General features: G+C 34.7%; 1 long non-coding RNA gene across 1 annotated transcript in view; it reads left to right on the forward strand.

Annotated features, from left to right (window-relative positions):
* Positions 1-11373, forward strand: part of LOC126932673 (uncharacterized) — a 79203-nt gene extending 67830 nt beyond the window's left edge. Inside the window, exon 3 of the long non-coding RNA XR_007718274.1 lies at positions 11019-11373. This is a non-coding gene — a long non-coding RNA (uncharacterized LOC126932673). The remainder of the gene's footprint in view (positions 1-11018) is intronic.
* Positions 11374-12398: the final 1025 nt, after the last annotated feature.

A 12398-nucleotide genomic window follows, 5' to 3' on the forward strand; every position in this document is an offset into this window, starting at 1 on the left:
TAAAATTTACTGGAATCATTTCTTCATAATATTTAATTATTATCCTTTAATGTCTATAAGTATCTGTAGTAAGATTCTCTCAACTATTCTTTGTATTGATAATGTTGCTATTTGTGTCTGGTCCCTTTTTTCCTTGATCATTCTGACTAGAAGTTTGTCTATTTTAATAATGTATGCAGAGTGATAAATTTAACATTTTAAAAGTTATACCTTAATAAGGGTTATGATTCTGCCTGAAACTCTGGAGTAAATGTTAATATAAAAGAGATAAGATGTGAGATAAACATTTTAGCAGTTAGGGGTCGGATTGATGAAAGGGCATCAGAAAAATGGACCAAACAGCAGTGGTTGGTGATGGGGAAGAATACTAAGGGACCGATGTTCTGAGGGAAAGAATGTGTGAAGAGGAGGAAGACAACAACTATGTACAAACATGCTGATAGAAAAGAGGATATTAATTGCTGGATCTGTCTACAAGGAGATAATGGCATATCTAATGGATTTGACACCAGGAGCAGATTATTTCTTGACATTTCCCTCCTATATACAACAACATCATTTTTAGTTATTACCATGAAAATACACCCCAAATACTGATAATAGCCTTAAAAGAAATATTGACAGTGAAATTGTAGTTTATTGAACTTTGTACATATAATCACATTAGTGAAAGATTTTTTATCATAAATACACACAAAATATAACTGTAAATCAGGATTATACTTGAAAAATTGAGAATGTATAATAACCTTAGATACAGGGCACATATGGAGTGATTGGTCTTAGATAAGACCCAAAATAGGTTAAAAAAGGAAGAAAGGCAGAATTTATAGGAACAAATCTGAGTCTATTAGTAGACCAGGTGGCGATGGCAGTGGTGGGGTGTGTGTGTGCATTTTAATCAGTGAAATAGGAACCAAGGTCATCAGCAGAGATTAAGAAAAAAAAATATATTAAAGGTTTTAAAAGAAAACAAAGATTAGGAAAGTAGTTGAAGACAGTTGGAGAGTGAATGAAAAAGGAATATGTAAATAAAGAAGAAGAACTTCATAAATTATGTGTGTGTAGATAGATAAATAAATAAGTAGATGATCGCTAGCTAGATTGATTGATTGATAGACTGGATGCCTATTGAGGCATGTGGCAGAAGAAGGTATTGGAGTGGTTGTCTGCTCTTTGGTTTTATAAGCTTTGGAAAGCAGGAGCAATAACATTCATATTAAATAATAATATGAGAAAATAGAAAACACAACACGAAGTATGTTATGTGGATGTTTCAGATTGTACAGAACATACATTATTAGTGTTAGTAGAGATGGCCATGTTTTATTCAAGAAACATGTTATGGTACAGATGAGGTCTGTTCTGAGACATGAAAGACCCATAGACTTTTAATAACTAGAATCACCAGAGGATGTCATATGAAATGCATTAGATAAACAAAGGTGCTAAAATGATACCTGATACATAGTAGGTATTCAATATTTGAGTGAATTATAAGTGTTATATAACAGCAAGTAAGCTCTTAATCTTGAAGTGCAAATTGCCTGTAAGATACTAAGAGAAAATATAGTTGCAAATCTATTTGGGCAAGAGTGTGGAAGGCATTAAGTCAGTTAATAAGTGTAGACATCTTTTTTCCCGGAGGCAGTGAAGAATTGATGACTCTTGAACAGAGAAATCTTTGAGAGTGGTTTTGAAAGAATAAGCAAGCAACACTATACTGGAAAAATTCAAAGGACAGAAGATGGTGGCAGATGTTACAGTTAAGAAAATATTATAATATTCCCTATATGAGTATATATTGTCTTTGCCTCACTGGATGTGATACATTATGTAGGGTGTTTTTAGAACCTTTTTGTCACTTAGAAATCAGTACCAGTTTGCATTTGAATATAACATAGAATGGATGCCACAATATTACCTAGTTAGATCTTGACATCACTTTTAGGTTATTTCCAAATAAGTTAAAGTGCATATTCAAAACATCTAATTTTTTAAATATAAAACATATATCTTTATTGTACCTTGCCAGGTATGCTGGCTCACACCTGTAATCCTAGCATTTTGGGAGGCTGAGGTGAGTGGATTGCTTGAGCCCAGGAGTTCGAGACCAGCCTGGGCAACATGGAGAAACCCCATTTCTACACATAATACATAAATTAGTCGGGCATGGTGGCGTGCACCTGTAGTCCCAGCTACTTAGGTGGCTGAAGTGGGAGGATTACTTGAGCCCAGGAGGTCAAGGCTGCAATGAGCAGTGATCACATCACTGCACTCCAGCCTGGGTAACAGAGAAAGACACTGTCTCAAAAAAAATTATAAATCTTATAAATCTTATTCTAATTTATTAGCTTTTTTGCATTACTATGTTAAAAGGGATAATAAAATTTTAAATCAAATCTAAGCATAATGTTAATAATTTCTGTGGCTAACTTAGGGTGCAGTGGTTAATGTGATTTAATTTGTTGGCATTAGAGTCTTAATTAAAGGGGAAGAAAATAGTCTTTTGTAACATGTTAAATGAATTTCCTCTGGTGTGACCCATATGGTACGTGGCTTACGTAGAACTTTGCAGAATATAATCATGGTGTGGGGGAAAGCCTATACATTTTTATCAATGTTTAAAGCAACAGATTTGTCAGTCAACAGGCTTTTGCAACATTATACTTTTTCCTATTTATATTAAATTTAATTTGAAATGAATAGATGTTTTAAAGCAGTTTTTGAAAATACATTAGTAAGCTTACTTGATAGCATCATAAATGAAAACATAAAATTATTGAATTTATTCTTCATGCTTCTCTGAAATTAGGACAAGGTAACATATATATAGAACATTATTCTTTAAAATATACAATGTGGAAAAAATGACCAGTGGTTTCCAATTATTTTGAGGTATGTATTATATTCTAATTGGAATCAGAATTATTTTTAACATGTATGTCAACTTCTTGAAAACAGGGATTTTTTTTTTGCACTCTCAGCAGTACTTTTTAGATTTTAACATAATGCTTAATGATTACTGGTAAATTTATATTGACTATGAAGATTGTTTAGAACAAGTTAGAGTAGCTAAACGAGTATGCATTTATCATTATATTTTGTAGTTAATTCATCACATTTTATTTTGGAGTTTGTGTTTTTGAGGCCCTGTATAACAAATTTTTCCTATTCCAAAAAATCTTCTTTAGCTTCATCTTCTTTAGCTTTGTAATTTTGCTTCTCATGTCTAGATATTTAATCCATCTGGGGCTTATTTTCATATGTGATATGAGTTTATGATAATAATAAAGCTATTTTTTAATAAAGTGAGACAATTTTCCAAAGTCATTTATTATATTATTTTCGCTTTTATTTATGATGATATCTCTACATAAATTCACACTGATTTCTGAACTCTATTGGGTCTATTTGTCTTTGCAAGTTCCATGCTATTTTGATTGCAGTGGCTTCAGATAGCTTAATATCTGTTAGGGTGAACTTTCCTTGGCTTCCCTTATGTCTGTTCTTTTAAATTTTTTTTTTTACTCTTTGTAGGCACCTATTTTCCTATGCACATTTTGGACCTTTATATATAACTTTATATTTTGATTTGTATTGATTTAAACTTATTTATAATGTGGAGAGAAGAGCATCTTTATAATACTGATTTTTTTTATCATGCTATAAACATGATATATGGCTGTATTTGTATAGGTATTCTTTTATAATATGTTCTGTAATAAAGTTTTGAAATTATAAAATACTTACGTATTTTTTTGTTAGGTGAATCCATATATTTTTGTGGCAGTTCTTGCTACTATGTTAAATAATTTGTTGTTTTTTTATGTTGAAAACTAGTATTAATTTATATGTTCTTAGATCCAAGATTCCTCCTTCTTATAGCAGTTTTTTTCCACTTTTTTCATGGAATTTAACCTTTTTGAAGCCTTACCCATGTAAGGCTTATCATATTACATATTTGCAGACATACAGCATTAACCCCTGGGTTTCTCACTGATATGGGTTACTCAAGTTTCTTGAGAGCAAAACATCAATTCTGAGTCTGTTGCTAATTTTCTCTATGAAAATGTCACATTCTTCTACAGGGTGAAAACCTTTTTATAGTCAAAGATGCAGAATTTGCCAGGTGACAAATGTTACTTTCTTCCATATCTTATCTTTGCAGTGCAGACATACTACATCACAGCAAGAAAATCAGATAATTTTCCTCGTTTCAGCCACACTTGGCTGTAGTTTACAGCATCTCTCCCTTTGAGAAGTCAATTTTACACACCGAGCCACCCTGGTAAGGCACTCCGAGAGCCCTGACTTAGAAGTTTCAGGGGAACAATGACCCAGATCAGGTCAATTATTGTTTTTCTTTCCCTCTTCAACAATGTCTGTCAAAAATTGAGCATATAAACTAAAGAGTGACAATAATGTGTACTCTCTAATATTGATTTTTAAGAAACAAGAAAAAGGGGGAAATAATAAAAAAAAATCTCTAAACCCGTATACTGTGAAGACATGACATTGGATCCTCTCAGCTGTTTGAATGTTGGAACCTCATCTGTAAAGCTTATAAAAGGAGCTTCATACAGTAGGAAGAAGGGTAAAGTCAAAAGAAAAGGAGATATCCCTGAATTCATGTCCCCTCTTAATGTTCTTTTTTGATAAGCACTATATTTTCTTTTCTTAGAACTAGTTTGGGATGCATTGGTATCATCTGCAGTACTTAATGCTTATTCTGGTACTTGGAAGCAGGGTATTATATCTCACAGGCTTTAAAGTATGACTTTTTTGTGTCACTAGATGGATATGAATATTCTTCCACTAACAAGTAGGGACAATCCATATTTGATAGTGAAGCAGCTGGTTAAACAATCTCTTTGGGTATGTGTGTGGGAGAAGATCACATATCATACACCTGCAGGGGTTGGAGGTTTCAAAAACTAAGTAGAAAAGTGTCAAACTCTATAGTTGTGTTGGCCCATTTTTATGGCCTTTAATATTGTCTTAAAAGAAACAAGGACACAGCATTACCAAGAATTAGATTTTAGGCAGTAATGCAGGCCATTATGAGAACTTTTAGCTTTTGCTTTGAGTTAAATGGAAAGCCACTGAAGATTTTGTTTTCTTATTTTGAGACAGACTTTTGCTCTGTCACCCAGATTGGAGTGCAGTGGCACAATCTTGGTTCACTGCAACCTCTGCCTCCAGGGTTCAAGCAATTCTTGTGCCTCAGGCACCCAAGTAGCTGGGATAACAGGTGTGAGCCACCACACCTGGCTAATTTTTGTATTTTTAGTAAAGATGGGGTTTCACCATGTTGGCCAGGCTGGTCTTGAATGCCTGGCCTCAAGTGATCTGCCTGCTTAGGCCTCCCAAATTGCCGTGATTAAAACATTGAATGGTTTTGAACAGTAGAATGAGATGATCTGAATAATGATTTTAAAGGCTCACTCTTCTTTTTCATAGAGAACGAACAGCAGAAATGCAAGGAAAGACCACTTAGAAATGTATTATGATGATGTAGCTAAGAAATGGCAATAAAGGTCAGTTGTAGTGAATACAGTAAGAAGTGGTTGCAGTTTTAGATATATTGGTCAGTCTAGACACACTGCAACTACATAAGATGATTAACCGGTTAGCTATCCCAGACTGTTTGTATTGGTCTGTTCTCACACTGCTAATAAAGATATACCCGAGACTGAGTAATTTATAAAGGAAAAGAGGTTTAATGGACTCAGAGTTCCACATGGCTGAGGAGGCCTCACAATCATGGTGGAGGGTGAAGGAGGAGCAAAGACACATCTTAGATGGTGGCAGGCAAGAGGGAGTGTGCTGGGAAACTCCCCTTTATAAAACCATCAAATCTTGTGAGACTTACTCACTGTCATAAGAACAGCATGGTAAAAACCTGCCCAATGGCCAGGGGTGGTGGCTCACACCTGTAACTTTTGGGAGGCCGAGGCAGGCGGATCATGAGGTCAGGAGATCGAGACCATCCTGGCTAACACAGTGAAACCCCAGCTCTACTAAAAAATACAAAAAAATTAGCCTGGCTTGGTGGCAGGCGCCTGTAGTCCCAGCTACTTTGGAGGCTGAGGTAGAAGAATTGCGTGAACCCAGGAGGCGGAGCTTACAGTGAGCCGAGATGGCGCCACTGCACTCCAGCCTGGGCAACACAGCAAGACTCCGTCTCAAAAAAAAAAAAAAAAAACAACCTGCCCAATGATTCAATTACCTCCCACCGAGTACCTCCCACAATCTGTGGGGATTATTACAATTAGAGGTGAGATTTGGGTGGGGACACAAAGCTAAACCATATCACTGATCATCTGGAAAGACCAACAGATAACCCAACATCTATAAACACTGAACCCTTTCAGTTCCCAGGGAACTTTTGCCTGTGCTTTTCAGCTCATTCAGTAGGAGCAGTGCTAGACCGAGATATTTCACAGACTTTGCTCCCCAGAAGACAGAATACTTAAATATATTTCTCCAAGGTTCTACTCTACATAATTTCCTGTTGTTATTCAAGCCAACAATGGTGCAAATGTCCAGTGCTTAAATACATAGAGTTTATATATTTGTCTCTTCCAAATCTCATGTTGAAATTTGACTCCCAGTGTTGGAGATGGCATCTTTTGGGAGGTGTTTGATCACAGAGGCAGATCCCTCATGAATGGTTTGGCATTTTCCCATGGTATTGAGATTTTACTCTAATAATTCACATGAGAGCTGGTTGTTTCACAGAGCCTGGCACCCCTACTCTCTCTTGATTCTTTCCTCTTACCATCTAATGCCTACTCCCCTTCTTTCACACTATGATTGAAAACTTCCTGAGATCCACCAGAAGCAGATTCTGGAACTATGCTTGTACAGCCTGCAGAACTACGACTTAAATAAACTTATTTTCTTTATAAATTACCTAGCTTCAGGTGTTCCTTCATACTAATGCAGAATAGACTAAGACACATATTAAGGCAATGTAGTGATAAATGTGGACCAAAAGAGATGACAGGTGAATTGTGACTTTTAATATTTGTCCCTGTTTACTTATACCTAAAAAAAATTATATTAAATTTTTGTTGTATCTTTTTTAAACTGGCATTTTCTAATTTAAGCAGAATTTAAATATGTTTATAAGAATTAAATGAATTTTTTAGTTTTTTACAGAGATAAACTGTTAAAGAATATTTTCTTTTAATCATGCATAATTATATATTGTTCTTTCTTGATAATTGTGTGATCAAACTCAACCCATTAAATTGTACAGCTGAGAAGACTGAGTGCTAATTATATTTACAATAAAATAATAATATGTAAATAAAATATGCTATCACATTAATGAAAATTAAGAATATTAATTAGGGTCTATGCTATGCTTATTATAGCAAGTCCTGTTAATTTGGACCAACATTTTAATTTTCACCTGTAATCTAGTGAGAAAGATATTTTAATGTAAATTTAGAGTGATACCTAAAGAGAATTAGAGAATATTGTATTTCTTATATTTAGGAATAATTACTGCTGGATTTATGTATTTTAATGAAGAAAAATATTGATTAAAAAACAATTGGCCAAATGTTTCTCTATATTATTGTCTAGTGAATAATTTATATTTTCCTAGGTTAAACATCTTTGAAAGCTAAGATATTTTCTTATGTACACTATAAATATTTTGCAGACAACTGTTTGCAAACCTTACAAATACTAGATTCCAATAAAAATCTCAATGGGAGCTTTCCTCAGAGGTTGACAAGCTGATTCAAAAATGAATAAAGAAATGTGAAAGACCTAGAAAAGGCAAAATAATTTCAAAAAAGAAGAGTAAAACTGAAGGATTTACCCTACTTGCAAAGATGTATATAGTTTCATTTTTAAAATCTCCTTTTGTACAATTTAATATAGCTTTACTTTTTTTCTCTGTAAAAGACTCTTGCTTTCTTTGTTAGGTTGAGTATTAGATATTGTTGTTATTGTGCATAGTATTTTATTTTCCATTATATTTGCTGTTACTGGTATAGCATAATGCCATTACTAATAATTTTTTGTAAATTATTCATGTAGAGTAATACTATTCATTTTTCACAGATTTAAGAACTTTGCTGAACCTTCTCACTTGTTCTAATGTGCTATTGATTTATTTTAGTGTTGTACAATTATGCCATTGCACTCCAGCCTGGGCAACAAGAGTTAAACTTCGTCTCAAAAAAAAAAAAAAAAAAAGTCTTCCAAAGTGAGTCCTTGTTATATCACCTTAGATAGATAAGAGAAATGTGATAGTTTTTCTACTGTTATCCATAATATATATACTTACATATGCTCTAGATAGCTATTGACAGAGATATATTGGTAAATAATAGATGAATTCATAGATACATAGATAGAGAGAGAGAAACAGGCAGACAGAGACAACGGTAACGGTCTTTTTTCTTCCTTCTTTGTCCCTCTATAGTTCATACTTCAAAGAGCAGCCAGTGTAATCTTTCAGAATAAAATCAAGTCATTGCTTGGTTTAAAATACCTCGTAATTTCCCATCTTACTCTGAGTAAATTCCAAAGTTCTCATCGTGTCTCATAAGACTGTATGTGTTCTTGCCCGTCTATCTCTCCTATCAGTCATCTCTTTCCTTATTCTTTCCACCAAACTGGCCTTGCTATTTCTGGAACATATTAAAAATGCATTGAAGTGTAATGGATATTCCAAACTCCTTCTATCAAATACACTGCGTCTTCATGGGACTTTTTCCTCGTTTACTTCATGTCTCTGCTCCCAGGTTGCTTCGTCAAAGAGATCCTTTTGGACCATTCTATATAGAATGTACTTCTTTCCACTATCACTCTCTAGCTGTTATTTTGCCCTAATCTTCTTTAAAACATTTATATTCTTCCAGAATGCAACCTCAATAAAACGAAAGAACTCGTTTATTTGGTTTACTATTGAATCCCCAGTGTTTTAAATGGTGATTGTAAAGCATTCGACACTTGGTACCTATCACTCATGTAAATAACACAGTTATAGAAAACATTGACGAGGTATTAACAACCTACATGATAGGTTTTATGTTAAGTGTTTCAAATGTATGATACATAATCATGACAAGAATCCCATGTCATGAAGAGAAACTGTTAGCTTGTAAGTGACAAAGATAGGATTTGACCTTGGTAGTCTAATTTCAGAGACTATGCAATTAACCATCATACCAAACTATCAAAGCATGAGAAATGTGCTTTAGTGTTTAAAGTAAAATGTTACTATCTCTTCTCTGAGGTTTTGACGTTTTTCATTCTTTCACATAAAAAGAGCAATGCAATTTACATTTACTTTTACACTGGCTGAGAGACAGCCGGAAGTTTTGTTTGTTCTCTGATCGTTAATTTTATCAATACCTTGGAATATATGCCTTCTCCAACATGCTAAAACTTGCTATTCCACATATTTTTTTTCCTGAACACAGTATGATGAATTAAAAATTATAACTTATTAGGATCTAAGACCTGTTGATCTTGTATTTTGCCTTATTTATGATTTGCATTGCTATTCACTATGCTCCATGGAATTCCCGGCTCAGATTTTTCATCCTTAGTATTTTGTGGTATATTCATGCATATTGCACTTAATTTTCTGCTTTTTGAACATTTTTCTACTTTAACATGTAATTTTAATTCTAATTTTATAAGGTATGTTTCTGTTGCTTTCCATTTCATGTATAAACTCCAGTTTCCGGGAAGAAAATGCAAAAGAATATTCATTAGCTGGGCTTTATTCAAAAACCGACAGTATAATTTGGTCATAAAGTCCTGAGCTTATATTATACTGCTTTCTCTTTGAGAGACTGAATATACAACAGACAATAGTCACACCATATATAAAAAGAGAACTCTCTTATTCTGTAGCAACCGGTTCAGGAAGTGGAACAACAATCCCAGTAGCCACTGGCCCAAAGCAGCCAAGGCATGATAAATAACTGACATCATCTCTAATTTTTGCCCCTACTTCCAACTTAGAACTAATGAGAGAAAGCCAAATATGCCTCCATAACTAATCATAGAGCATGCCCTTGATTGTAGTTGGCCTGCCTACAGCTTTTCCATGGCAACAGACTCCAGTCAGAGCATACTTGTAGCCTTTCTTTTTTTCCATATAAAACTTAGCCACTTGTGTGCCTGCCTTTGAGTCTCTGCCAAACACGAGGAATGGTGTCTCACTCCATCGCTATATGGGAAGCTCTGAATCAATAGCCTTTGCTTGTTCTCATTTAAGTGGATTTTGTTTATTTCTACAGTTCCTTTATTAGTACACTGACAATTTAATTTTAGTTACTTTTAGATTATATATCCAGAATGTATTAAAAACGTGGACTTTCATGTATACATTGTATTTTTGATAGTTTAAATATAGAGGAAGTGCAGTCAAGGATGCAGCCCCCCACTCCTGGGCCAGGCATGCTCATGTGCTTTGCAGCATTCCTAGCACAGGTGCCTCCATTCAGAGACCTCATTATGAGGGGACTGAGGCTGGATATATTTTAGGTGCTTCTGCTGAAACCTTATCAGGGAACCTTGACTAAGATATTTTCTCCACTCTGACGTAACAGTTTCCACTCCTGGCACATTTCCCTCACCTTCCTCCTGGCTACCTGGGTCTGTAAAAAGACAGAAAGGTTTTCGTTGTTGTTTTCAGGATTATCAGCCATGAGATTATTCCTCTACCTGCCCTGCATGTCATCTGACTGACCCTTGACCAGAGCCATTTTGTAGAAGAAAATGGAACACTGGTAGTGAGCACTTTTTTTTTTTTTTTCTTTGCCCCTCACCTTCACTGTTAGTGTTATGGCTGTTCACTGTTGAAGTGTTATGGGCTGAATTGCATCTCCTCCCTCACCAATTTATATGTTGAAGTCCTAACCACCAGTAACTCAGAATGTGATTGTCTTTAGAGGCAGGGTCTTTAAAAAGGTAATTAAAGATAAATGAGATCACTGGGATGGGCCGTAATCTAATAATGACTGGTATTCCTACAGGAAGAGCAAATTAGGGTCAAACACCCACTGAGGGAGAAGTATGAAAGACAAAGGGAAAAGATGACCATCCACAAGCCAAGGAGGCACCGCTCAGAAGAAACAGTCCTGCCAACACATTAATCTCAGAAGTATAGCTTTCGTAACTGTGAAAAACCAAATTTCTGTTGTTTAAGCCACTCAGTCTGTGGTGCTTTGTTACGACAGACCAAGCAAATGAATACACGTGGTAAGTGAATAAAGGTTTGATTGTGACTTTTGGTTTAGCTCGCCCTAATTACCACCTCAACACCTGGTAGCTAAACTGCTTTTGTCTTAATCGTATAAATGGTATCTTTGGAAGAGCATTTTTTATGAAGTCATAATTTGTGTTTTTACTTTTATATTTCATGTTTTATTTAGCCTATGTAAAATTTTTTTGCAAGATCACAAATTTTTCCTGTCTTTTTCTTTTAGAAACTTTATAGTTTCTAGTTGCACATTTAGGAAAACTTTTCATTTGAAGTTAGATGTGTGCATGGTGTAAGATAGGGAGAATGCTATTTTTTTTTTTTTTTTTTTTTAAGAGAGGATGTCACTCTTGCTCAGACTGGAGTACAGTGGTGACATAAGGCTTACTGCAGCCTCGACCTCTGAGGTTGAGGTGATCCTTCCATCCCAGCCTCCCATGTAGCTGGGGCTACAGGTGGACACCCCCCATGCCCAGCTAATATTTGTACATTTTATAGAGACAGGGTTTCACCCTGTTGCCCAGGCTGGTCTTGAACTCCTGGGCTCAAGCGATCCACCGGCCTCAACCTCCCAAAGTGCTGGGATTACAGGCCCAGCCCTCAATCTTTATCCATACAAATTAAATTGAATAACTTTGGCACCTTTGTCAAAAATAAATTAACTTTACATGAGCAGGCCTATTTCTGTATGCTTCATTCTACTACATTGATCTACACATCTGCCTTTTTGCTAATAACAAATAGTTTTAATTTTTGTAGCTTTATTCTTGAAATCAGGCAGAATGATGCTTTCAACTTTTTCTTCTTATTTAGTATCATTTTCAGAATCAACTAATCAATTTGTGTAGGTGGAATTATATTTACCATATAGTTCAATTGAGATGGTTATCTTAACACATAGAGTGATTTAGTCCATGAATATTCTATATTACTCCATTTACTTAGGTCATCTTTATTTTCTCTCATTTATGATTTGTAGTTTTCATTGTAGAGATCTTATACATATTTTGTTAGGTTTCTTCCTATTTATTTATATATTGTGTTGAAACAGTAAATAAACTTTTAAATACTTTATTTTACAATAGTTTGACACTAGTCAATAAAAATACAACTTTTTTTTTGTATCTGTCATTCTACCCTTGGACTTTGACAC

This window comes from Macaca thibetana, chromosome 12 (assembly GCF_024542745.1).
Source record: "Macaca thibetana thibetana isolate TM-01 chromosome 12, ASM2454274v1, whole genome shotgun sequence".
NCBI classification, from domain to species: Eukaryota; Metazoa; Chordata; class Mammalia; order Primates; family Cercopithecidae; genus Macaca; species Macaca thibetana.